At 37.7% G+C, this 27897-nt stretch overlaps 2 pseudogenes; both read left to right on the plus strand.

The window, feature by feature from the left end:
- The first annotated feature begins 15607 nt into the window (after positions 1–15607).
- LOC103265368 lies at positions 15608–16004 on the plus strand (annotated as a pseudogene).
- A 255-nt stretch (positions 16005–16259) lies between these two features.
- Positions 16260–27897, plus strand: part of LOC103265377 — a 14314-nt pseudogene continuing 2676 nt past the window's right edge.

Genomic DNA, 27897 nt, shown 5'->3' on the forward strand with positions numbered 1-27897 from the left:
AGCCAGGGGACTATCTCTCTTGTTTATCCTTTTGAAGAACCAGCTTTTTGTTTCATGGATTTTTTTAATTGTCTTTTTGTCTTCTATGTCCTGGATTTGGGCTTTTATTTTGGTGATCTGGATTCTTCTGCTGAAATTAGGGTTTTTGTGGCCTTGCTTTTCCAGCTTCCTTAGGTGACTTGTTAGGCTGTTAATTTGTGATTCTTCCATTTTCTTCATGTGCGTTTGCAGAGATATAAATTCCCCTCTTACTACAGCTTTCATGGCATCCCAGAGATTTTGGTCAGCTGTTTCTTCATTTTCCTTTGTTTCTAGGTATCTTTTGATCTCTGTTTTGATTTCATCATTGACCCAGGAGTTGTTTAGCATCATACTTTTAGTGTCCATGTCTTTGTGGGTTTTGGGCGGATCCTTGTTGGTGTTAATGTTTATTTTTATTCCACTGTGGTCCGAGAAGGTGCATGGTAAAATTTCGGTCCTTTTAAATTTGCTTATGCTTGATTTATGGCCAATTATGTGGTTGATCTTAGAATACATTCCATGTGGTGATGATAGAATGTATTCTGTGGTCTTTGGATGGAGTGTTCTGTAGGTATCACTTAAGTCTATTTGGTCAAGAGTCACATTGAGATTCTGGATCTCATTGCTGATTTTTTTGTCCTGATAATCTGTCTATGGTTGTGAGTGGGGTATTAAAGTCCCCAGTTATGATGGTGTTAGAGTCAATATCTTTCTTTAGTTTTCCTAGAAGTTGCTTTTTGAAAGTTGGCACACCTATGTTAGGTGCATATATATTTAGGATAGATGTTTCTTGTTGATGGAGTGAACTTTTTATCATTATGTAGTGGCCCTCTGTATCTTAAATTTTTGATAGCTTAAATGGTATTTTTATCTGAAATTAGGATTGTGACTCCTCCTTTCTTTTGTGTTCCATTCGCCTGAAAATTTGTTTCCCATCATCTTATTTTGAGTCTGTGCATGTCCTTTCTAGTGAGATGGGTCTCTTGAAGGCAGTATATTGTTGTCTGGTGATATTTTATCCATTTTGCCATTCTATGTCTTTTCAGTGGTGCATTTAGTCCATTCACATTCAGGCTTATTTTGGAAATGTCAGAGTTCCTCCCTTTCATAGAGTTCTTATAGAGTTGTTGTTCTTCCACATGGTTTTTTGTCTTTCTTTTGGTTTGGGGGTTGGTTCATGTGTATTTTATTCTTTTTCCTGTACTCTTGTGAAGAACATTGTTTTTTTTTCCTTGTCTTCTGTGTTGAGTATTTTCTTAAGTGTTTCAGGTAGAGGTGGTTTGGTGGCAGCATAAGTTCTTAGGGATTGGATATCTGGGAAAGATTTTAATTCTCCCTCACTGATGAAACTTAACCTGGCTGGGTAGGTTATTCTTGGTTGACATTGTTTATCTTTTAGGACTTTGAAGATAGGGCTCCAAGCTCTCCTAGCCTGCAGGGTTTCTGTAGATAAGTCTCCTGCTATTCTAATTGGTTTTCCATGGTAGGTGATCTGGCCTTTTTCTCTTGCTGATTTTAGGATTTTTTCTTTTATGCCTACTTTGTTTAGGCACATTGTTATATGTCTAGGAGTTGGTCTTCTCATTTGTTGTCTTGCAGGGGTTCTCTGAATCTCTTGTGTTTGAATTTTTGCATCACTGATTAGATAAGGGAAGTTTTCTTGAATGATCTCATGGGAAGTTTGTTCTAGTGTAGTCTCTTTCTTTCTGCCTCAGGAAGGCCAATTACTCTTAGGTTTGGTCTCTTGAAGTAATTGCTCATCTCTTGAATGTTTTGTTCTGTCTTTTTGAGCTTGTTTTCCATGTTTAAGAGTTTGGAGTAGTTCTATATTTTGGTCCTCAAGCTCTGAGATTCTTTCTTCTGCTTTCCATGCTTGCCAGTTTGTTATTTATTTCATTCACAGTATTCTTTATTACTCTTATCTCAGATATCAGCTCCTTCCTAGTTTCTTCTTGTCTCTCCTCAATTCTTTTTAATCTCTCCATTAATGTCGATATCTAGGTTTGTAGTTTGAGACCAGTCATTCTGGGGGCTCTTCATTGTTTGCATTCCGAAGTCAGTTTTGTCAGTGTCTGCCCTCCCAGGGTTCTGGGAGAGGTCCATATTCTTCTTTTGGTTTTTCTTCATTTGTGTAGATTTTCCTCTCGTCCCTGGAGCAAAAGGAGGTACAAAAGAGGAAAATAATGGAGGAAGGGGGGGTCAATAGGAAGTTAGAAAGAGAGAAGAGTAAGAGGGAAAACAGACATACATACTAACTAACAGGTGAAAAAGAGACCCAAGGCCGGAGAGAAGTGAAAAAAAAGCACAGAAGGAAAATTCCCTAAAGAATACTGGTAGCTACAGAGAGACAGACCAATAAGGTCATGAAACAGATAGTGTAAGTTAGAAAGCAAACAATAGTGAGCAAAACATACAGTCAGAATGATCAAACCAAAGGTCAAAATAAGAGATCAGACTAGTTCTGTAATCTTTCCTTAGTGGCTAAGTCACTTGAGCTCTAATCTCTAGCCTCTCCCCTTTACTTTTGTTGCAGGCAGCTAGCCTGCTGCCTGGGAGGTCTGTGACTCTTAGTTGTCTCAGTCTGTTCAGCGTAGGGGAGGGGCTTTGTCTCCTGTTTAATGATGTCACCATGGGAACCAAAGTGGAGGCTCTGATAGGAGGGTGGGGTGATGCAAATCTGCCTGGAGAATGACAGAGGTGGTAGCTTCACTTTCACTTTTAGGGATGCTCATCTGGGTCTCTGGGCGGGATCAGCTGCACAACTGGGTGCTGGATCTGGGGTGTCACCAGCAGGCTTGGGTGGAAGAGAGGGTCGGGCGTTCCCTCCTCTGGAGCTGGAAGCCTCTGATCAACACCTTACACAAGCTTGGGGTTCTGCTCCCTTACACAAGCTTGAAGTCACACGCTGAGTGCCTCAGCCAGGGTGGGTTCGGGGCTCCAGAGCTCCAAAGCTCCAAAGGGCAGGTGGTGGCCCTGGGTCCCTCACAGGGTGCCTCAGCCAGAAATGGGACCGATATCTCTGAGGGGCAGGTGCCCAGAGCCTCCCTGGGTGACCGGCAGTTTGGTGGTGGGTGCTGGGTGAGACGATGTAGCCAGGGAGGGAGCTGAGACCCGGGACTCCTGAGCAGGTGGAAGTCACATATAATGGAGCAGCTGCAGCCGGGGGCCACAATATCTGGCCCTGTGTAGGACCGAAGATCCCCGGGCCTCATACCAGTGTGGCTGGCGGTGGGCAGGGGGCCGCAGGAAGAAAAGTAAGAGTCTTTTTAGGAACTCACATTCGGAGAGTCTCATAAATTCACCTATGCCGTCACTATCTTACTGGGACTCCTCTCTTATTTTGTTTAATTTTGGTTTTACTCCTAGCAGTTTGTTAGTGCAGTTCATTATTGAAGGGAGCCCTGATGAGTTACTTTTGCAACTTCAGAGGGGCTAGGTTGCTCTAGCCCTTTTTATCATTATTATTGTTTGCTCTGGCATTTTACCTAGCATTAGAGAGTGGGAAAGCCCTGCTGCTATTTTAAAATTTGTCAACTGTGCATTCAACAAATATATGTTTACTATTTGAGGATTTTCCTGTTCTCAGGGTCATCAGATGTCACTTTATTGCTGCCTTCTTTTTTTTACAGATTCTAATGCCATGTAGGTCTTGTGACTTTTTGGTGGTTTGTTCCTACTTGCTTTTATTTTATAGGGCTTTATTTTATAGGACTGTCATCCTAATTTTATTTTAAATCTTGCCTGTGGTTTTTTGGTTTTACTGTCTAGTTGTGCTTTCTCTACATGAGGATTCAGATAACTTGAAAACTTACTGCAGCTGGGTTGTGGCTCACACCTGTAAATCCATCACTATGAGAGACGGAAGTGAGAGGATTGCCTGAGCCCATGAGTTCGAGACAAGCCTGGGCAATGTGGCAAGATCTTGTCTCTACAATTAAAAAACAAAATTAGCCAGGCATGGTGGCACATGCTGCAATTCTAGTTACTTGAAAGATTGAAGCAGAAGGATCACCTGAGCCCAGCAGGTCAAGGCTGTGGTGGCCATGTGTGTGCCACTGCACTCCAACCTGGGTGACAGAGTGAGACTCCAACTTTTTTTTAAAAAAGAAAACTTGCTGCTACTGCTTCTTGTAGATACTTAGGGAAAACAAGAAAGGGAGGTCAAATAATTTAAAATGCTCATTCTTTTGCTTAAATATTTTTTTCCTTCTTTGTCTTCAACTGGATAAAATTTCTACAGAGATGGAAGAATTTGTAACAATGAAGCAACAGCTCCAGGAGAAGGAGGATCTCATTGGTACTTTGCAAGCCTAGCTCAGCCAGACACAGGCAGAGCTAGCTGCACAGGTAAGGGTAGAGGGTAGCCCTCAAATTAGGATAAAGAACCATAAAGTCCAATAGGATATTACAGTCTATTCAGTCACTTTTATAAATCTTAGTAGCTGGGCAAGGTGGCTCACACCTATAATCCCAGGACTTTGGGAGACTGAGATGAGAGAATTGCCTGAGTCCACAGGTTTGAGACCAGTCTGGGCAACCTGGTGAGACCTCATCTCTACAATAAATTAAAAAATTAGCTGGGTGTGGTGGCATGTGCCTATAGTTCCACTACTTGGAAGGTTGGGGTGGAAGGGTCACCTGAGCCCAGCAGATCAAGGCTGCAGTGGCCATGAGCATGCCACTGCACTCCAGCCTGGGCAACAGAGTGAGACTCCAACTCAAAAAGAAAAAAAAAAGGAAAATCTTAATAGATAAAGCTATAGTAACTAGAATGTTATAGTAGTATCAGAGAGTGTGCAATAGAAGAAATTATAAGATGTTTTATAGGTAAGTTTGTCATTAGGGGATGCAAGAAAACCTCAGAAAGGCTTATTTACCCTTATGAATTTGCTGTAATTTAATTGGTGGCTGTTTCTTAGTTCTACAGGTCCAGAAACTTGATTTTATTAGCACACAGGTTCAGTCTCTTAGGAATGGGCTTGTGCTGAGTTCAAAAGAGTCTGATAGGTAAACCAAAAGGAATACAAATAATGGGTCCATTCTTTCCCTACAATAATCTCTTAATGGGAAAATAAATTCTAATCAGAAGATTTCTTAGTGAACCTGCAGTGAGAAAGTGGTGTAGGTTATGTAATTTAATGTTAAATGGCACCAATACATGGCATTCTTTTCCCTATTTATTTCTGCTACTAGGAACAGAGTATTTGGACTGGCATCTTTAGTTCTTTCAATTTTTGTAAATTTCCTGGTTGACCACCCATCCCCATATTTTTTCTTTGAGAATGCTTCTGAATCATGAAAGATTTTCCCTGAAGTTCCTTTGCACATAGCTAATGTTATCCATGGGGTATTTACTGATAATTTGAGCATTAGTGGTACCGTCTGTCTATTGATGGTCTACTGCTGTGTATATGGTTAAAATTGTATATCCTAAAATCCTCAGTTTTACCTATTAGTTTTTATTGTGTCCTTTCTATGTACAAGCACTATATACATGTAGGATGGGGGAATGAAACATGGTTTTTACCTATGAATTGCTTAAAATATAAGAAAACAGGATATATAAATATATTAATGGTGCCATCACAATGCAAACCATTCTGAATAAGTGCCAAAGCAAGCAGCAATACAAAGTATTTTGAGAGGTGAAAGAGATTACTGTGAATGTGACAATCAAAGAAGGTTACATGGAAAATTTGAGACTTAGGCAAAACATGATAGGTAGATAATATTCTAGACAAGCTGGGGATGGTATTTCATTCATGGAGAATGGTATGAGCAAAATCTTAGAGAAGAAAGAGAATACGGAGCATTTACATGAAAGGATGTTAGATGGTTTTGCTGATGATAGGTTTGCAGAATTCCAAATTCACAGGGAGGTCAGAATTCAGATAACCAAAAATTATGAGAACTTTTTTCTCCTATTGAGAAGGAGAGCCAAAGTTAATTCAAACTGTCACAAACTGAGAAATCAGAAATCAGAAATATTTGAAGGACCAAAGCAAAATAGGCAAGCTAAGAACTGGGCAGCATGTTTAACCATAGATCTTAAGGAAACAAATAAGCGCGCGTGCGCACGCGCGCGCACACACACACACACACACACACACACACACACACACACACTCTAAAAACACATCAGAAACAGTGATACTGAGAAACTCACAATTAAATTTCATTCTACTAAGAGTCAGTTACAAATGAACATGATTTAGAAGGCTGCCAATAATGAGAACTGAAAGCAGCTGTCTGAGGAGGTGGTGTAGGTTTGGAAGCACAGTAAGTTCTTTGGTAGAAGCAGTTCTTTGAAAATAAGACTAGAATGATAGATTTGTATTTCCAGTTGTAGAGAATCTTGAATCAAAGATAAATTTACTTGAAATTTCACTTATAGGACATGAGAATTTCATTTAAAGTTTCTGAGCATGAAAGTGATATTGAAAGAAGTGCCCAGGGTTTAACTGAAATCTAACTTCACTTTGTATGTTTAATATCCTAATGTTTCTAGTACTTTAAAAAAATACACTTGTGTATTTGGAACATTTCTAATAATGATGAAAATATAATTTTAATTAAAATTTGTATTTAGGCTAACTTCTAATTTTGAAAAAAGGCTTTTTCTCACAACTAGAAATTATTGTCGGAACTGTCTCTCTTCCAGCTCTCTCATCTTTGACATCCAAAATTCAATTTTAAAAAAGCTACTGTGTGTCAATTCTCAGTGGCTATCTTTGGAGGGCAGTCTGTGAGTTTTGTTTGTGCAATATTTGAGGAGTGTAACTTGTGCAGTTTCTCTGGCATGTGTCTTCAGTTGAGTTCCATGCAGCAGGTGGCCCAGGAGAAAGATGCCCGCTTTGAAACACAAATTTGTCTTCATGAAGATGAGCTTCTTCAGTTAGTAACTAAGGCAGATGTGGAAACAGAGATGCCACCGGTGTGTTGCTAAAACTCAGTAGAATGATTTACCACTTGGGTTAACTAAATCATCACAGTCACTTTTCTACCTTTACCCACTGCTCTTCACTTGGTGTTAAAGTGCTCCTAATAGGCTGCTTTTTGGTGTTCTTGTCTTTGTTGCATATTATTTGTTTTTTCTTATTCTTACCTTGCCTTCTACCCTTCTAATCAGGTTGTTGGACCTAAAAAGCTGAATTTAGTTTTGAATGTATGTGGTAGTCAGATATTGGTTTCTCTTTAGTTTGCCGATTGTAGCTTCCTTCATGCATTAAAACCTAATCCAAAGCCTTCAAATCAATGAAGTTAAATTTTCAAAAAAATTAGAGGTGAAAAGGAGTGATTTTGAAGCCATGAAGTCTTTTATTAGGTAATTTTTAAATAAAAAATTCATTGTGTAGATTTTGGAAATTGGCTCCATTGCATTTGAGTTCACCATCTACTAACTCACAGTATTTGTTTTCACTTAGTGTGTAATGCAAAGTGCAGTACTGAAAGGCACTTTGGTGGTACTTTATGCTTGATCTGTTTGTTTTTAAGTGAACACTTCTAAGTTCTAAGAAATCCTTTAGAATATATGACTTAGGTAACGTTTCAAAATACAGCACTCAGCACCCAGATAAATTAATATTAATTGAATCTGCGTATCATTGATTTCTTTATTTAATACGTGTTTTTTCCATGTGCCTGCCCTGAGCATGCAACTAGGAAAAGAGGAATGGTTCTTGCCTGCAGCAAATGTTTTCTTTGTTGGGTGAGACATACATGTACCTATGTTATTAAGGCACAGGACATTTACTATATGATTTTGAAAGTGGATATGCGTCAACTTTTTCCAATTTATAAAAAGACGCCCTAATTGAGGGATTTGCTTTTGTCTTGGTTTGGTTGTTGTCGATGCTCTGGAGAAGACATTTTGGAGATTCTTTGTTGCTGCTGGATGGAGGGCATGGCATACTGGTGTCCCACTCTTTAATCTATTGTCTTCAACACCCATACATTTTTAGTATGTAAAGACCTACATGACATTTTTAAAGGTGAGAAAATTAAAGTGCTCATTTGTTATAACACTGTGTCTAAAATGTTTTCCTCTCAGAAATTGAGGGTGCGGGATAAACAGAGAAACCAGGTGCTGCCTTCTGGTCTCTACTGCCTATCTTGGGAGCATTCATTTCCACTTCAGTTTGTCAGGCGATGGGTATAAAAGCTTATTTTAAGCCTTCAGATAATTGATGCCATATATTTTTCCTTTCAACGAATATCCTGTGTTCAAGTTGTGTTATAGTACAGCGATGAACAAAGCAAATACAGTTCCCTCCCCATTGGAGCTTATAGTGCTCATGTTTACTGTTGCTCTTTTCTTTGTCTTTTTAGGTCTAGGGTCCTAGTTTCTCTAGGATGTCATAAAGGTTGAGCATTCCTTATCTGGAAATCTGAAATCGTAAATGCTCCAAAATCTTTTGAGCACCCGTGTGACACCACAAATGGAAAATTTCACACATAAGTACTAAACATGTGCTTTGTTTTATGCATGCAATTATTTTAAAATATTGTATAAAATTACCTTCAGCCTATGAGTGTAGGGCATACTTGAAACATAAATGAATTTTGTGTTTAGACTTGGGTCTTTTTTCCAAGATATCTTCTTGTGTATATGTAGATGCTCCAAAATTTGAAAATATTTGAAATCCAAAACACTTCTGGTCCCAAGCAATAAGAATAAGGAATACTCAGCCTGTATTTTCCTTTAGTGAGTTTATTTTTCATCATTTTACCCTTTCTCTGTCTTGAATGATTCTTGTGCTTTATGTCCCTTCTTTGCTTTTCTGTCAATTGACTTTCTATTGAATTGGAATTATCTCATTATGCAATGTTCCCTTGAATATAAAGGTGATCAGGGATGCTGATGATCTGAAATCTTCTATTTCTTGACTATAACCCATTCTGTCATTCCCTCCCTCATACTGTCCTGATCTTTATTCTTACTGAATTCCATTGATCTTTCTACTTTGATCCTCCATCATATTATTTCTTCTTTGGCTTCTCTTCTTTCCCTGTCCTGTTTGGACCCATGCTAAACTATTTGAACTACTCTTTTACCAGCCCTTAGATTCCTTGTGTCCCTAATCTGTCACATTCACACAGTCAAATCCTAATGCAGAAGGTGCTAGAGTCCACATTTTCTGCTTGTTTATCTGGGTGCTGAGTGCTGGAGAAAGTTAACCATCTCCTCTCTTAGTTTTCAAGTCCTTTTGAGAAAGACTTTCTCTCTCACATAGCAATGTGTTCACATTTTCTGTATCCTCACAAAACTCATATCCCGACCCCAAGTCTCCTCCCTAGCTGTCGTCAGATAGTTAGGTTCAAATCCCAGTTGTTCCACTTAGTAAACAGTTATCACATAGATAGTTGCATCTTTGTGACTTTTGGCAAATTATGTTTTAGTAGTACTATGAATCCTCACAACAACAATCCTATGTAATACTATTGTTATCCCCATTTCACAGATAAAGAAACTCAGAGAACTCATACATACCCAGGTTGATTTAGTAGCCTTCAGATTTTTCCATTAGTAAGTAAAATAGGGGTAATAGTATTTGTATCATGGGCATATCATAAGGATCATATTATGAGGAAATAGTATGTAAAAGTATATAGTCCAGTGTTGGCCCATAGAAATGGCACAGTATAATAACTAAAACTACCGTGACTCTACTGAAATCTGAAATCATTCTAGATAGTCATGTAACACTTCTGAATTGTTGAATACAAGGGGCATTTCTACTATATTTGCTATTTTTATGTTTAATTTTTTTTGTAGAAGCGAGGTCTCACTATGTTGCTCAGGGGATCTTGTACTCCTGGGCTCAAGCAGTCCTCTCACCTCAGCCTCCCAGAGTGCTGGGATTACTGGTGTGAGCCACCATGCCCATTTATATTCGATATTGGTGAACACTCATTTGTTGAACTTTTTTATTCCCTTGACAGTTATTAGTTATTAAAAGAACATTAATAGACAGTTATTAATAGAACATTGCATTCCTTTAGCTCTCTTCCTACATATCTGGAGCTTTTCTTGGGTTTGTTTTTACTTCACAGACTTCTCTTCCTGCCCATTAAACAATGTTTCCCAATGCATCAGCCTCAGTATTATTCTCCCTGATATATTATTCTCTTGTCCTCTGTTATGGTAGATATGAGACTCCATCCCTACAGCCATTAGCATCTCCCAGATATTTATCTCCCCAGTGCATTTGGTATATATCCAGTTTCCTGTTGATAATATGGTATCCCACCAGTACCTCAAACTCAAACAAGTCAAAAACCAAATTCTTTCCTTCTTAAAACCTATCATTTTTATCATATTTTCTCTCTGTTAGTGTACCACTAACTTAAAAGAATAAAACTTATTAGGCTTTCTTGTTTTCTCCATATTCTTTAACCCCTACAATTAATTATCAAGTTCTGTTGATTTTACCTCTTAAATAATTTTTGAATCTATCCTTTCTTCTTCATCAATACTGTCAATACCCCAGTACTGGCTAAGATGTTTCCTTGGATAGAGAGCATTCCCTGACATATTTTTCTCTGCCTCTGTTTTTCCTTCCCATTCCCAAATTTATCCTCTGTATAGAAATCAGAGGGAGGTAGTATCAAAAATAGGATCTGACCAAGGCTATTTATTACTTGAAAGAGCAAATTTCAAATCCTTTAACAACATGATATATAAATAGCCTTATGATTATTTTTTCAGTCTCATCTCCTACCTTTTCCTGCTAGAGCTTTACCTACTAACAATACCAAACTGCATAGATAACCATATTTTTTCCTTACATCTATATTTTTCTTCACCTGTTTCTCTGACTAATGATGCTTGCCTAGCTGATTTATTATTATTTAAATCTTAGATTAGATGGTTCTTCTTTTATGAAGGTCACCCTAACTTTTCCTTTTCTGCTCCCATTAATACCTTTTAAGCATCTCTCATGGCCTTGGTCGTTTTGTATTATACTTATCTCTTTCAGTGTCTCTGAATGAACTCTGAGTTCTTTTTTTTTTTTTTGAGTTGGAGTCTCACTCTGTCACCCAGACTGGAGTGCAGTGGCCACTCCCAGCCACCGCAGCCTCAACCTGCTGGGCTCCGGAGATCCTTCCGCCTCAGCCTTCCGAGTAGCTGGAACTACAGGCGCATGCTACCACACCCGGCTAATTTTTTTTTATTTATTGTAGAGATGAGGTCTCACCAAGTTGCCCAGGTGGGTCTCGAATCCGCGGACTCAGGCAATTCACTCACCTCAGCCTCCCAAGGCACGGGATTACAAGCTGAGTCACCGAGCCCGGCTAACTCTGAGTTCTTTAAAGGTAGGGAATGGATTCATTAATTATTTTTTTGAGTAACATTCCAAGCCATATACTATGATAGGTGCTGGAGAACAAAAGGAATAAAACAGACACAGTCTCTTTGCTCGTAGAAATTATTTTCTAGTGGAACAAGATAGAAATGAAAAAGAAAATGACACAAATAAATATATATAAGTACAAATAAAGTCAAAATATCAAAACCCCAAAATAAGGATCCTATGCCACTGTAGGTGTGGTTTTGAGTACCTAACTTAATCCTTCACTGAGAAGAAGCACTTCGATATACTTATTGAATGAGAAAATGTATTTATGCCTAATGATATTTGTCTTTTTTCTTAGATTCTCTCAGCAGTTATAGCAGATAGAAGCCGAGCATAATACTTTAAGGAATACTGTGAAAAAAGGGGGAGACCAGAGTTCAAGATTCTGATGGAAAAGATGGAACTTGAAGTGGCAGAGATAAAATTATCCTTGCACAACATGCAGAAAAAAGTACATCATCTTTTGGAACTGTCTGAGCAAGTAGGCCAAGTGCAGGCTGAACTGGAGTCTCGGTCCAATGCTTTGGCGCAGAAGCACAAAGCATAAATGGAAGAGAAGGATGCTCACATTCTGGATCTTCAAAAGGATGAACAAGAGTTGACAATCTGCCTGTGATACTCTGAAGGATGGAAATTTAAAGCTTCTCCAAGGTAAGCATCATCTTCTGGAACAGTCTGAGCAAGCAGGTCAAGCTCAGGCTGAACTGGAGTCTCAGCACAGTGCTTTGGATAAGAAGCACAAAGCCAAAATGGAAAGGAAGAATGTTTATGTTCTGGGTCTTCTAAAGGCTCAACAAAAGCTGCAATCTGCCTGTGATGCTCTGAAGGGTGAAAATTCAAAGCTTCTCCACCATAAGCAACATCTTCTCGAACAGTCTGAGCAAGCAGGTCAAGCTCAGGCTGAACTGGAGTCTCGATACAGTGCTTTGGTACAGAAGCACAGAGCAGAAATGGAAGGGAAAGAGGCTCACATTCTGGATCTTCTGAAGCCTCAACAAGAGCTGCAATCTGCCTGTGATGGTCTCAAGGATCGAAATTTAAAGCTTCTTCAAGATAAGAATGAATAGAAAATTCAATCAGCCCAGGCTATTCAGCAGCTGGAAGATCAGTTTTTGATTGTTTTTGAAGTTTACGTTCTAGCACCTGAGTGACTCACATTTCATATTTTCAGGGCTCTGTTAATGAAATTATTTGCTCAAACCAATTGAATCAATAGAAAGACTGAAAAACACATTACTTCGGAACCCTCTGGTGCACTTTTCTGCCTCTGACTGAAGTTATAATGTCTTAATATTATAATTGTCATTACAGTACCAAAAACATGATAGTGATGCTCCAGATATCTGATGGAATGGTATGTGATACATGACTGATCTGAAGAGTTCAGTTACTGAAATGAGTAGGATTTGACTTAGTTTGTGGAAAGCTCAGAACAGATATAGAGATACTTAGGTAGGGAGATTAAATTGCAGAGAATCATCATTAAATCTAAAGATGGATCTCAATGTTTTTCTTAAAGGTGAACATTTCTTTTTAAAGAAAACATATCCTTTAAGAAGATATAAAGAAAATTAATTTTTAAAAATTGTGTTCTTATTAAAGTAATATATGTCCTCTCTTGATCTCTTCCTCACATCGCTCCCCACCTAACTACTGATCTGCTTTTTTGTCATTAAAGTTTTTATTTTTTAGAATTTTACATAAATTGTATGTATTCTTTTTTCTTCTTTCACCCAGCATACTTAAGATTCATCCTAATGTTGTGTGTAGAAATCATTCATTCCATTGTATTGCTGAGTATTTTGTACATTCCACAATTGTCTGTCCATTTATTCATTGATGGACAATTTGGATTGTCAGTTTTTGACTATCACAAATAAAGCAGCTATGCTTATATTTTGAGAGGATTGAAATAATGAGAAAATAAATCTTAACTACCATTGAAGTTACCATTTCTGGTACTTTTCATTCCTTGGGGATAGATCAGGGGTTAGCAATCATTTTCTGTATACAATCAAACAGTCACTATTTTAGGTTTTGTGGGTCATACAGTGTTTGTCGCAACTATTCAACCCTACCATTTTGTAGCAAGAGCAGATATAGAGCAGATGTAAACAATTATTTGGGGCTATGTTACAACAATAAAACCTTATTTATAAAAAACATGTTAGCAGACCTTCATAGTTGCCAAACCTTTGCTTCATAGCTCCATCTGGTAGCATGTTCCTTCTGTCTGAAGTACTTCCTTTAATTTATGTATGTGTGCACATGTGTGCATGTGTGTGTGTCTGTGTCTGCCCATGTGCACAAGTCTGCTGGTCATGGGTTCTTATAACATTTGTATCTTTGAAGACATCTTTATCTCACCAGTGTTGTTGAAAGACAATTTGCTGACTAGAGTTTTATATAGATTTTTTTTCTCTTTCAGTACTGTGAGGATATTACTCTGCTGTCTTTTTTGCATTTTAATACTGACAAGAAATCTGCTGTTACCTTTCTCTTTTTTCCTGGTTATTATTATAATTTTGCCACTGTTTTTGAGCACTTGGATTATAATGTATCTTGGCATAATTTTCTTTATGTTTCTCATGCTTGTGGTTCACCAAACCTTTTGAATCTCTATGCTTTCATCAATTTTGGAAAATTTTTGCCATTAATTAGTCAAATGTTTTTCTAACCCTTAATTATCTTAGATATCTTAATTGAGAACTCCAATTACATATATATTGTTACTCAAAGTTGTTTCAGAACTCACTGATGCTCTTTTAATTTTTTAATTCCTTTTTCTTGATTTCCATTTGTTTCTAATTTCTTATTTATTTATTTATTTGTTATTATAAAGATGTGGGGTACAATTCAGGGTTAGGTATGCAAATACTGATTATGCAGGCACCCTTGTTGATGAGGTGTGCCCCTCCTGCCCCTAGCAGTTTCCCTCAACTGCCAATCACACCCCCCCGATAGTTTCCCATTACTGCCAAATACTTTCTTATAGTTTTATAATTGTTCAAGTTCTATATCTTCAAGTTCACTAATATTTTCTGTTGCAGTGTTCTATTCATTGTTAGTCTCATCTGGTATATTTTTGTCAATCGCCAACATTGTAATTTTCTCCTCTAGAAGCTTGATTGAAGTTTTCAAAAGATACCATCCATTTTTGAAATTTGACTTTTTGCATATATAGAATGCAATTATAGCAACTGTTTTCATGTCTTTAATTTGTAATTCTAACATCTGTGTCAGTACTGTGTTTGTTTCAATTAATTATTCTATTTATTACCACTTATATTTTCCTGCTTCTTTGCATACTTAATAACTTTGGTTGCCAGACATTATGGATGCTCGATCTCTTTGTCTTATTAACATATTTGGGGATTTTCAAAATGCGATTCAGTTAAGTTACTTGGAAAAAGTTTGATCTTTTCAGATTTTGCTTCTTTGATTTATTAGGAGGGTTTGCATCAGTGCTCACCCAGTCCTTACTACTGAGGCAAGACTTTACTGAGAATTCTACTCAATGCCCTGTGAAGTAGAAGTCTTTTTGCATTTGGCTATAGAACTGGTATTCTTCCAGACCTGGTATGAGCACCAAGTGCCGTTTTTTAATATCTTCAGATTAGTAGTTTGGGGTAGTTCAGGTAATCTTAGATGGTTTCCTCACATTCATGTGCTGCTCTGTACTCTACTGAACACTTGTTAGGACCCTCCACAATCTCAAGTTTTCTCTTTATGTGGCTTTCTCCTATCTGGTATTCTGTGAACTCCAGCTATCTTGCTCTTCCTTGACTCTTATCACTGTCTCCTCAACTCAGGGAGTCCACTAGGCTCTACCTAGGTTCCCCCTTCTTGGATCATAGCCTGGACACTGTCTTAAGGGATTAAACGTGGTCAGTTGTAGGGCTCACCTTATTTGTTTCCTGCCTCTCAGGGATCACTATCTTTCACTGCCTAATACCCAGTATTTTTAAACTATTGTTTCATTATTTTGTCTTTTTTGGGGGTTGTTTTAGGTAGGAGGATAAATCCGTTCCACGTTACTCCATCTTCACAGAAGCAGCAGTCCTTCATTGGGTTTTTAGCTATGCTTTTTACAAAACTTTAAAGTAGTTGCTGTAGGAGGTATAATACATATCCTTAAGTTTTTAGTCTTCCTCGAGCAAACACTGTGCCACTTCACTTAAAATGTAGAAATCGCCCACTGGCTGCTCTGAAAAGTGTTTTACTTAGTCCCTTGGTCGGAATACCGGCGTGCCCCACCATGTCAGGAGCCGTGGACACCAGCTCCGAGATCACCACCAAGGACTTCAAGGAGAAGAAGGAAGTTGTGGAGGAGGCGGAAAACGGAAGAGATGCCCCTGCTCATGGGAATGCTAATGAGGAAAATGGGGAGCAGGAGGCTGACGATGAGGTAGATGGAAGAAGAGGAAGAAGAGGAAGAAGGTGGAGAGGAGGCGGAGGAGGAAGGTGATGGTGAGGTGGAGGATGGAGATGAGGATGAGGAAGCTGAGGCCACTACGGGCAAACGGGCGGCTGGAGATGATGAGGGTGATGATGTTGATACTAAGAAGCAGAAGACCGATGAGGAGGACTAGACAGCAAAAAAAGGAAAAGTTAAACTAAAAAACAAAGGCCGCCGTGACCTATTTACCCTCCACTTCCCATCTTAGAATCTAAACGTGGTCACCATCCAGATGACGCGCGCTCCACCACCCCACCAAAACCATGAGATTTTGCAACAGGGGAGGAAAAAAGAACCAAAATTTCCAAGGCCTTGCTTTTTTTCTTAAAAGTACTTTAAAAAGGAAATTTGTTTGTATTTTTTATTTACATTTTATATTTTTGTACATATTGTTAGGGGTCAGCCATTTTTAATGATCTCGGATGACCAAACTAGCCTCCGGAGCGTTCTCTGTCCTACTTCTGACTTTACTTGTGGTGTGATCATGTTCATTATAATCTCAAAGGAGAAAAAAAACCTTGTAAAAAAAAAAAAAGCAACAACAACAACAAAAAACCAATCTTATTCCGAGCATTTCAGTAACTTTTTTTGTGTATGTACTTAGCTGTACTATAAGTAGTCTGTTTGTATGAGATGGTTAAAAAGGCCAAAGAGAAAAGTTTTTTTATTTTCCTTTTTTGTCTATGACGTTGCTGTTTATTTTTTTTTTTGGCCTGTTTGATGTATGTGTGAAACAGTGTTGTCCAACAATAAATTGAAATTTTATTTTGCTGAGTTGTTCTAACAACAACAAAAATGTAGAAATCTTATAAACATATGCCCTCACCCTATTCTTTATGCCATAGTTGTTGCATATATTATACTCACAAAGGTGAAAAGTCCCTGTACACAATTTTAACACTTATGTTTTAAACAGCTGCATGTATTTGAAAGACAAGAAGAAACTATTGACCTTAATATTTACCTGCATGTCTACCATTTGCAATGCTCTTTCCTCTCTGATGATCAAATTTCCATTTGATATCATTTTTCTTCATCTTCTAGAATAACCTATAGTATTCTTATAGTACAGGTCTTTTGGTGAAAAAAATTCTCTTAGTTTTATCTAAAAATGTCTCTATTTTGTCTTTGTTCTTGAATGATATTTGTTACTGGGTATATAATTTTGGATTGCCAGTTTTTCTTTCAGAACTTTAAAGAAAGTTCTTCACTGTCTTCTGGCTTTTTTCTCCCCCTCTAACAATTGATCGGTATCATTCCAATTTGTTCCTCTCTATGTAAAGTAGAATTTTTCTAGTGCTTTTAAGAGTTTTCCTTGTATCCTTGTTTGTGATGCACTTGGTTGTGGTTTTCTTTGTCATTTTCTTGCTTGCTTTTGTTGAGTTTCTTACATGTATAACTTCATGTTTGGGCACATTTTGGCCAATTCTTTTTTTTTTTTTTTTTTTTTGAGTTGGAGTCTCACTCTGTCACCCAGACTGGAGTGCAGTGGCCGCTCCCGGCCACCGCAGCCTCAACCTGCTGGGCTCCGGCGATCCTTCCGCCTCAGCCTTCCAAGTAGCCGGAATTTCAGGCATATGCTACAATGCCCGGCTGATTTTTTGACTTATTGTAGAGATGAGGTCTCGCTGCCCAGGCGGGTCTCGAGCCCGCAGGATCAGGCAATCCACTCACCTCCGCCTCCCAAAGGCGCGGGATTACAGGCTGAGCCACCGAGCCCGGCTGGCCAATTCTTAAAGTAATTGTTCTTTCTATTCTGTCCTTCCTCTCTTCTGGCACTCCAATTATAGGTATATTCAGTCTTTTAATATTGTCCCATGTGCCCCTGAGTTTTTGTTCATTTTTTCAATGTTTTTGTATTCTTCCGTTTTCAGATTAGATAATATTTGTTGTTCTATTATCTTCAAGTTCAACAAGACTTTTTTCTGTCATCAATATTCTACTGTTAGACCTAGCCATTGAATTTTTCATTTCAAGTGTTCAGTTTTTTAGTTCTAGAACCTAAAATTGGTTCATTGTTATATTTTATTTGTCTGTACTAATATTTCCTATCTTATTCATTATGAGCATATTACTTATGTCCTAAATATAGTTGCAATAGCCTTGGTAAAATCCTTCTTTGCTACTTATAAAATCTGCATCTTTTTGTGGTTGGTCTCTGTTGATTGTGGTATTTCTTGAGATTTATTGAGAGGACAGAAAAGCTCCCACAGTGGGAGGGGACCCAAAGTGGTTGCCCTCTTTTAATTAAAAAAACTTTTTTTCAGTTGGAGTCTCATTCTGTTGCCCAGGCTAGATTACAGTGACATGCTCATGGCCACTGCAACACCTACCTGCTGGGCTCAAGTGATCCTTCCACCTCAGCCTTCCAAGTGACTGGAACTACAGGCGTGTGCCACCACGCTGGACTATTTTTTAAAAATTTATTGTAGAAGTGAGGTCCTAGCAAATTGTCCAGACTGGTCTCGAACTCCTGGGCTGAGGCAGTCCTCTCACCTCCACATCCCAAAGCGCTAGGACTACAGGCTTGAGCCACTGCACCTAACCACATTTTCCTATTTTTGTAATGTAATGAGTAGTTTTATATTGAATCCTGGATGTTGTGACTGTTTTGTTCTCGAGATTCTAATCTGTTATTTCTAAAATTCTGAAGAGTTTCAATTAGTTTTTATCAGCCAATAAATTGGACTCAAACTACAAACTCTGGCCTCTGGTGTAGAGCCATTAAAACTCAGTTATTTTTGCCTTAGCTGGGCTGCTTTGAGTCAGTCCAACAAATACATAAGTCATTGCTCAGCCAGAAATTTGTGCTAAGTTTCTACATAGGTCACAGGGCTCCTTGCTGATATTCTTTCTCTTCTCTTGGATTTCCCTCCTCACATTCTGGCAGCTCTGTTTATTCCAAAGTTTTTCCACTCATTCTCCAAGCCAATATCTATGGCTAGTATATTGGAGTTTTACTTGCCTGTAGAATGCAAACTGTGAACTTCCCTCAGGGTAAAAGCCATAAAAACCCTTACCTCATCTCTTGTTATTTCTTCGAACATCAAAAGATTTGTGGGCACTTATCCTGTATAGGTCCACATGGCTTGAAAATTCAGTTTCACTAAAATTGTATAGAATAGTCCTCTTGAAGAAGATATATTAAAAGACATAAAACTAAAGATGTGGCATAATTCGATATATGCCTATCATTAGGAAAACCAAACATTCTGAATGTATAAATTAAGTGCAAGATAATTTTAAGTTATACTTGGAAACAAAAAACAATTATGAGTCTTCTTTTCTTAAGTGATACATATAACTTAGCTTCTATTTATTTTTATGGAGCCCCCTTTAAAAGAGAGACTGTGTTATTCACTGGCATTAATCTAATTTTATGATGTTATTCATTTGGAAACCTGAGAATATTCTTTCTTATGTACTAAATCTGAGATTTCTAGTTTTTGTAATCCAGGCTTCAATCTTAATTTTAAGAACCAATGAACTTTATATTTGTGTGAAATTTTTGCTATATTTAGGTTAAAAAACATTCCTTCAAAGATTACCAAGGCAGATAAGTAGATGTTATTTTAAAAATATTTTCATGGCTAATGCATTTTTAGAAGACAAAAATGTTGGAGGTGATCTGGGTATTAGTATGAGGTTTATTCACTGGAGAATCATTAGTTTGTTGTCTTTCTACAATTTAGGCAGTCACTGAGGAGAATATTGCCTCTTTACAGAAGACAGTAGTAGAACTAGAGAATGAAAAGGGAAACTTGCTCCTTAGTGCTATAGGAACTGAAGGAGCTGAAAGCTGAGAATGATGTGTACAAAAGAAAATCCTAATTCTCTGTCTTCTTACCTCAAAGTGCCTCTGTTTTTATTCCTATACAGGTATGACATGTAGATTATCTGATTCTATGATAATAAAGATGCAGATAGCAGAGCCAGTAGTTATCAAAGATAAGTTTAACAATCAGAGGATGGTGCTATGTTTACATAAGTATAATATTTTGCAACGTGGGCTATAAATGCTGTAGGATTTCTATATAATTTATATTCATTTTGGAATGGTCATGGTATCCTATAGAAAGTTTCACTTGAGCAAGACCTTCATAAAATGATGAATTTTTAAGTAGGTAAAATGAAGAAAGCAAGGATAGTCTGGTAATGAATTTGTGGGATGAGGTAACATACCATTCTCAGCTTTCAGCTCCTCCAGCTCTATTGCAGCATAAACATTCAAAGGGAAAAACCACTTTGGTTTTCGCTCATGCAGTGCCGTGCTTGGAATCCTGCTCCTTCTTTTAGCCTGAGTGATTCTTACTCATCTTTAGGCCTCGACAAGGGCTTTATCTTTCTCAGGAATTTAGCTCTGTTTCCCCAAATTTGGGTTAAATGCATTTTTGTGCTTCTATAACATTCTTGTATACCTTTAACAATGTATTGAAATTATCTGTCTATGTTTGTTACTATAAGCTCTTCAAAGATAAAGTATAAGGTCTTCAAGGGCAAGGGTCATTTTTTTCCCAACCTCTCCCCAGAACTAGTGTATTACCTGGCAAATAGTGGCTACTGAATAAAGTTTTGCTGGATTGAACTGAACTTAGCATTTAATCATTAGACAATTGAAGACATATCTCCTCCCACTTATTAACTGCTTCATAAGGGCTTTACGGATTTAGTAGCATATAGTTAATGCTTTATTGACCTGCTTCATCCTGGATTAACTGGTCTACTATGCTTTATCATCTAGGGATGAGAAAGAGACTACCAAGTAAAGTTTGTAAAACTTTTATTATATTCTAAAGCCAAAATTTCCAACTTAACCATTTTACAGTTTTTCACCTAGCTCTAAATGAAGGCTTATGCACGCACGATTTCCATTTTTGCTAGTAAATAAAGAACACCACAAATTCAACTAATTATTTAACCCCCTCAGAGCACTTCTTTGGGACCTTATTCATGATGCTTATTTTGCAGTTATGCAAACAGTACCTGTCCTGTTCATGTGGCTTTCACATGATTTGGAGGTATTGAGTTCCATTCCTTTCCTCTTTTCAGTAGGGATCACTGGCCTTAAGGTTTGTCTGGTCTCTTAGGTTATCTTTGCTTTATGTGCCCTGTTCTATTCAACTCATCTTTTTTTTTATTTTTTCCAGATGGAGTCTCACTCTATTGCCCAGGCTGGAGTACAGTGGCATGCTCACGGCCGCCACAGCCTCAACCTGTTGGGTTCCAGTGATTCTTCTGCCCCAGCCTTCCAAGTAGCTAGAACTATAGGCACACGCTACCACACTTGGCTAATTTTTTGATATATTGTATAGACAAGGTCGTGCCAAATTGCCCGGGTTGGTCTCCAACCCTCAGGCTCAGGCTATCCACTCGCCTTGGCCTCCCAAAGTGCTGGGATTATAGGCTGAGCCACCAAGCCCAGACTTCAACTCATCTTTTGCACTGCCATTTCTATCACTGTACCCTTTATTCGAGTAATCTTGTAAAGTGTCTGAACATATTATATACTGCCTTGAGTTCATTTATCTCATGAATGTTCTTTTATTCATTCAGCAAATATCTATGATGCCTTTTCTATGCGCCAGACACTATTCTAGTTGCTGAAGATACCACTATGAACTTGTTAGAGGGGAAGACAGGCCATAAACATGTATACAGAAATAAGAAAATTTCAGAGAATGATAAATATTGGGATAAAAATGAAACAGTGAACTGCAAGTGAGCCTTGGGAAAGAGGAAGGGAGTAATAGAGTGGTCAGAATAGGCTCTCTGAGGACTTGAAGCTAGAATGATGAAAAGGGAACAGCCACCCAAAGAAGCTAAACAGAGAGTATTTTGAGTAGAGAAAAGAGCAGTGCAAATGCCCTGAGGTGGGAATGATCTTGATAAATTTGTAGGACAGAAAGAAGGCCATTTTTTGGGGGGTAGAGTAAACAAAAAAGGGGCAGTGCAATGTGTAAAAATTGACTTTACTTTTTATTTTATTTTTTAAATGTGTCTCTTTTAGCTTCTCAAAAAGATTATAAACTTCTTTGGGATATGAATATCAGTGCTCAATATATGTACATGGAAATTCTGGATTCTGATCCCCGTTCTCTGAACTAGCTGTATAACCTCTTCAGTTCACGTCATTTCTTGGTTTCCTCATATGGCCACTGAGAAGATTGGATAGCTCTCTTTTAGTGCTAAAAGTTGATGCCTTTGTGAATATATGTGAAAAAACATTTAAGACGTTGTGTTGTATTAATGCAAAATGTGTATTATGAATACAGTGAAATTATGGATAAATGAAGGAAAATTTCTTGCCCTAAAGGTTTCAAATTATGCCATAGACATAGCTGCTTTATTTCACCTGCCCTGGCATCCTTTCCTTTCAGGCCTTCCACTATTTGGTATACTTCACTCAGGTTCATTATCGTCATCTAGTACTACTCTGTCTTGTATCTCATTTTCTCTTATTCTCTTGCCACTTATTTATTTTTTAAAAAGTCTCCTACCTCCCCCAAACTATTTTATTTTTTCCTTGAATATTCAAATAACTTCACATGCATTCCTGTTTGTTTTTTCAAACACTCCACATCTAAAGATATTTATTTTCTGACTTTCAGAAACACTTTCTTCTCAGATTACTCTCCTGAAGTCTCAGAATAGAACTTGGGAGGCAGATAGAGAAGTCAGTGAGGTAAGTGATATGTCCCTAAAATAAACAGAACATAAACTAGATTAAGAGAAGGTAACTTGAAATGTAAACATTTCTGAAATTTTCTAGTCTTGATAGTGAAGTATATAACCTGTAGAGTGAGATCTATTTAAGAGATATCTAATGGTTATTATTTATCAACTCTCTCATTAATTTCTGAATATTTGGAATTCTTTGTCCTAAACCAACACAAATACAAGAGTTATGTATCTGGGATTTGATAACCCATTTCTCATACTGGGTTATCACTTATCTTAGCTAGACACGGTGGCTCATGCCTATAATCCCAGGATTTTGGGAGGCTGAGGTGGGAGGATCACTTGAGCCCAGAAGGTTGAGGCTGTGATGAGTCATGATCATTCCACTGCATTCCAGCCTGGGTGATAGAGTGAGACCCTAACTTTAAAAAAAGTCACTTACCTCAACTTTTTTGTTCATTTCAGAAAAAGTTTTTCAGTGAAGAAATTAAATAAGATTTCTTGAGTCACTTCTTCCTTACTTGACATAATTTTATTTAGGATTATATTTTAAAAGTATCTTTGGAGAATGCTGCTTTTTATGACCTGAAAATTATTTTATTTTATTTTTTTTGCGTTGGAGTCTCACTCTGTCACCCAGACTGGAGTGCAGTGGCCGCTCCCAGCCACCGCAGCCTCGACCTGCTGGGCTCCGGCGATCCTTCCGCCTCAGCCTTCCAGGTAGCCGGAATTACAGGCATGTGCTACCACGCCCGGTTGACTTTTTGATTTATTGTAGAGATGAAGTCTCGCTGCCCAGGCGGGTCTCGAACCCGCGGGCTCAGGCAATCCACTCACCTCAGCCTCCCAAAGGCACGGAATTACAGGCTGAGCCACCGAGCCCGGCTCTGAAAATTATTATATGAGATGTATCGTTGCTTAATATCATTCTGTTGATTTAAGATCATTATTAGCTGTATTGTGTTTCGTTAGCTGTGTTCTTCTAATTAGTAAGTCAATGATAGAATCATATATGACCTTGAGGAGTAATCTCAAGAAGTATCTGCTTGCTTATTATATCAGTCAGGGTTCTCCAGAGAAACAGAACCAACAGAATGTATATATATAGAGAGATTTATTTTAAAGAATTTACTGGTGCAGTTGTGAAGGCTAGCAAGTCCGGTAGCTGCAGGGAGGGCCAGCTGACTGGAGACCCATGGAAGAGTTGCAGTTTGAGTCCAAAAGCAGTCAATTGGATAGTAAAATTCTCTGTTTTGTGGGAGATCAGTCTTTTTTCGGTTAATGCCTTCGACTGACTGGATGAGACCCACCTACATTAGAGAGGGTAATCTGCTTTACTCAAAGTCTGCTGATTTAAATGTTAATGCCAACTAAAATTAAAAAAAACAAACCTTCACAGAAACATCTAGAATGATGTTTTACTAAATATCTGGTTACCATGGCCTAGTCAAGGTGACATAAAATTAAGCATCACACTTATATTCAATAAATTTTCATGACGCCACTGATGGTGTGTTCACAAAATTGTCATAAGAAGACTGCATTTGGAATTATAGTATTATATGGTTACTGACAAATTATCAGAGTTCAAAAGGAAAATGAATATTGTTTAGCCAATGGTGTGCTTAATGTTTTAAGATGTTCAGCAATAGTGTCTTGTGAAAACAAGATAACTTAGCTTGAAAAAGAACAGATGCAAAAGCTGGGAACTTAGTAAGAAAAAGGAAAAACAAAAGAAACAGAAGAGAGAATAAACAAAAAGGAACAGCGGGGAAAAGGAAATAAAAAAACACCACATACAGAAATTGCAAAAGGGAGGCTGACTAATGTAATTCTTTGGAATAAGAGACAATGAGTAGAAAAAGACAATAGGGGATGTAAACTTAGTCAAAAGGGGAAGACTGGTGTTAGAGGAAACAGAAGTGAGTGTGGCCAGAAAGGGTGAAGTTCTATAGTTCTCTGTCATCTCGGTATGGGATGACATTGATTCTCTCCTCAAGCCAAAAAGCTAATTAAACTGTATTATAGTGAGCAGCAGAGGGCATGATCAAGGGAAGGAAGAGAGCGAGTGCATGACATGTAAGATAGAAAAGAAGAAATAAGAATATTTAGGTAAGAGAGAAAACAAAAAGAAGTTAGCTGCATTGAAGTCTTCTGGCAAAATGCCTTGACTATATCAGGTCTTTAATATATGTAGGGATGGTCAAATAGGAATGGACATGAAAATGTCGTAAAGGAACTTTTCTCCCATGCTGAATACTATGTAGTTTTGGTCTCTAGAAATTTGAGTATGGCATAGGGTAATGCAGAGAGCAAGGAAGTTCAAAGTAACTAAAATAATGCTTATGAAAATGATGAAATAAATTTTATTAATATAACAAATAATTCTAAAAATGGGTGTATTCATCATTGTTAATAATGGGTATCAAGATAATAGCTAATATTCAATTAATAATTACTATGTGCTAGTTTCTGCTAGTAAATTGTGTAGCTAAGAAGTAAACCCAAGCAGATGGGTTGCAGAGCTTGCACTTGGCCACTACATTATTTGACAGTCTTGTGTTTGTTTCTTTATTTTCTCTCATCAAATTGGAATTTGTTTCTGGGGCAAAAACCCCCCCCAAACCTCCCCAAAACAGAGGTGTAATTGGCAAAGGTGGCCATTATCTTATGGTCATTCCCAAGCTCATTTAATAAAATGCTAATGAAATTTGCCATGGGAGCCACTGATTTTGTTTCCCAAGAAAATAATTATAGAAATAATTTGTAAAATTAAAAAATAAATAAATAAAATAAAATAAGAAAGAAAAATTTGTATAGATTGAGCAGTTTAGCACAGTAATCTTTGGTAATAACTTGGTTCATATTTTGTCAAACAAGTCTATAATTTTATACCCAAGTCCCAGAACTCCTTTTTGATTATTTGATCTTGGCAACTTATCTGAATTTACTTGTTTGATATTCTACTTGTCTGTTTAGTAGTTATTTATCTAATATTTGCAACTTTCCTATTTTAATAGATGGTTTAGGAAAAGGAATCCCATAACTTCTTCATTGGTATGGAATGAAACAACATTTTAAATTTATTTCCTGCTTCCCTGTTTATTTTTAAGGAATTCTTAGGAAAAAACAATCAGAAGTTTTATTCTGAAGATAAAAAGCTTACCTTGAAAGGAATATCTAGAAAATGAATTCAGGTTTCCTTGGGTCTTATGAATAAGACTTGATCTCAGTGCAGGATTGGAGAGTGCCCTCGGAGGCCCAATTTGGGTGACACAAACTAATTTTATAAGACTCTAGCAGTTCTATTGTGCAAAGAAGGTGTGGACCAAAAACTTTGAAGTTTTGGAAAATGCATGAAATACCAGTTTTTAGTCAGGGTTGTTTTTTTTTTTTTCAGATTATGAAACATTTAATTAAGGCTTTTCCTTTCTTTCTTAAAATATAGATCAGCGTGGCTAATATTGTCAAGCTCAACAAGAGCAGTTCTGAGGAAAGTGGACAAGATGTTCTGGAGAACACAATTCCTCAGAAACATAAAGAATTATCAGTTTTGTCACTGGAAATGAAAGAAGCTCAAGAGGAAGTTGCATTTCTTAAGTTGCAGCTCCAGGGCGAAAAGGCTGAGGGAAATCGTGAGATGTTTGACCAGAAAGAAATGAAACAGTTAGTGAATGAAGAAATCGCTCCAGTTAGAATGAAAGTGCTTCTGGAAGATACAGGACAAGATTTTCCCTTAATGCCAAAGGAAAAGAGCAGTCTTCCATCAGTGGAAAAAGAAGAACAGGTGAGCACTAAACATCAAAATAGAACATCTGAGGAAATACCTTAAATGATATTGGAATGGAATCAAACTCAAGAAAACAAGATGATGTTGATAAATCCCTTTCTGTTGTACCATATATTGGTCAGTGTCATCAGGATGTGTTGGAAAGGTTAAAAAGTCAAGTTTTGGAGCTTGAGATCAACTTTCATAAAGCAGAAGAAAACTATGATAAAAATTTAGATGAGAAAGGGAAGAAAATTTGCATCTAACCCAATGATTGAAGAGTTTAAGAAAAATGCTGAAAACACCAGCAGTGCATTCACTGCTATGTCTGAAGAAAGAGACCAGCTTTTTTCTCAGATGAAGGAACTTAGTGTAATAACAGAACTGAGGGATCAGATAAAGCAACTTGAAACAAGCCTTGCAGAAGCAGAAAGGCAAAGAAGACTGGACTACGAAAGCCAAACTTCTCATCACAGCCTTCTTACTGAACAGATCCATAGCCTCAGTATAGAAGCCAAATCTAAAAGATTTGCAAATTGAAATTTTACAGAATGAGCTGGATGATGTGCTGCTTCAGTGTTCTGAGCAGAGTACACTGATAAGAAGCCTGCAAAGCCAGCTGCAGAAGAAATAAAGTGCTTGAGGGGGCCGAATGTGTGAGGGATATCTCAAATAAGGCAGAAGAACTGTCACAGGCTCTTTCACAGAAGGAACTTGAAATAGCAAAAATGGATCAAATCTTACTAGAGAAAAAGAGAGATGTGGAAACCCTCCAAGAAGCCATCGTGGAGAAGAATCAGCAAGTGACAGGAATCAGCTTTAGTATGAGTGAGAAAAGGGTTCAGCTTAATAAAAAAAGATTTTCTCTTGGGGTTGAAATAAAGACTCCTAAAGAGCTAAATTTACTATCCAGAGCTGAAGAAACACAAAAAGAGCAAGTGGAAGAAGGTAAAGAAATTGTTTCTGGCCTTAAACATTATTATGATGAGTTGAACCCAGCAGGGCTAATAAGTAAAGAAGAACATCAACATGAATTAGATCTTCTGAAGAAAGAAAGCGAGCAGAGAAAGAGAAAGCTCCAGGCAGCTCCTATTAACATAAAGGAACTTCTACAGAGAATCAGCAGATTAGAAGAGGAATTAGCCAAAACAAGAGATGAATCTAAGAGGTCCTACTCAGTGAGAGTGGGAGGACAGAAATGGAGGATGAGTCAGAGAACAAAGAAGACTCAGAAAAATATGTGACTTCTAAGTTCCAAGAACTAGAAATTTCTTTAAAACAGACAATATCTGAGAAAGAAGTAGAGCCAGAGCATATGAAGAAAGATTTGGAAGAAAAGATGGCAGCTGAAGAACAATTACAGGCTATGGTCAAAGAGATGAATCAGAACTTACAAGATAAGACAAACCAAACAGATTTGCTCCAAGCAGAAATCACTGAAGACCGAGCAATTATCCAGAAATTAAAAACAAGTAACGCTGGGCTCGGTGGCTCAGCCTGTAATCCTGCACCTTGGGAGGCTGAGGTGAGTGAATTGCCTGAGCCCGTGGTTCAAGACCCGCCTGGGCAACTTGGCGAGACCTCATCTCTACAATAAATCAAAAGTCAGCCGG

The sequence above is a fragment of the Carlito syrichta genome, unplaced genomic scaffold (assembly GCF_000164805.1).
Source record: "Carlito syrichta isolate Samal-C Ts95f unplaced genomic scaffold, Tarsius_syrichta-2.0.1 Scaffold306507, whole genome shotgun sequence".
Lineage (NCBI taxonomy): Eukaryota > Metazoa > Chordata > Mammalia > Primates > Tarsiidae > Carlito > Carlito syrichta.